The sequence below is a fragment of the Triticum dicoccoides genome, chromosome 2B, assembly GCF_002162155.2.
Source record: "Triticum dicoccoides isolate Atlit2015 ecotype Zavitan chromosome 2B, WEW_v2.0, whole genome shotgun sequence".
NCBI classification, from domain to species: domain Eukaryota; kingdom Viridiplantae; phylum Streptophyta; class Magnoliopsida; order Poales; family Poaceae; genus Triticum; species Triticum dicoccoides.
Window position 1 is genome coordinate 751,006,362 of NC_041383.1, and position 735 is coordinate 751,007,096.

A 735-nucleotide genomic window follows, 5' to 3' on the forward strand; every position below is an offset into this window, starting at 1 on the left:
AATTATCATAAAAGAAAATAAATAAGTAATTAGAATTCTGTTCAAAACATTAAAAGCAAAAAGAATTATCATAAAAGAAAATAAATAAGTAATTAGAATTTTGTTACAAACTTTAATAGCAAAAATAATTATCATAAAAGAAAATAAATAAGTAATTAGAATTCTGTTCAAAACATTAAAAGAAAAAAAGAATTATCATAAAAGAAAATAAATAAGTAATTAGAATTTTGTTACAAACTTTAATAGCAAAAAGAATTATCATAAAAGAAAATAAATAAGTAATTAAAATTCTGTTCAAAACATTAAAAGCAAAAAGAATTATCATAAAATAAAATAAATAAGTAATTAGATGGGTGCATTGGTACCGGTTGGTGGCACCAACCGGGACCAATGACCTACCTTTAGTCCCGGTTGGTGCCTCCAATCGGGACCAAAGGTCTCTGTTTCCCGCCCTTTGGGCTGCTGAAAAGAGGCCTTTGGTCCCGGTTGGTAGCCCCAACCGGGACTAAAGGGAGGCATTAGTCCCGGTTTGTGCCACGAACCGGGACCAATGCCTTTGCTATATAAGTAGCACTTAGGAAAATTTCAGAACCGCTCATCCCCACTTCAATCTCTTCTCCTGCTCTCCCCCGACGGCGGTGAATCCATCACGACGCCGGCAGGCTGCCCGAGCCAGCCCGAGCCTAGCCCTCGCCCCGCGCCGCCCCGCACTGCCCCGGCCCGCGCCGCCCCGAC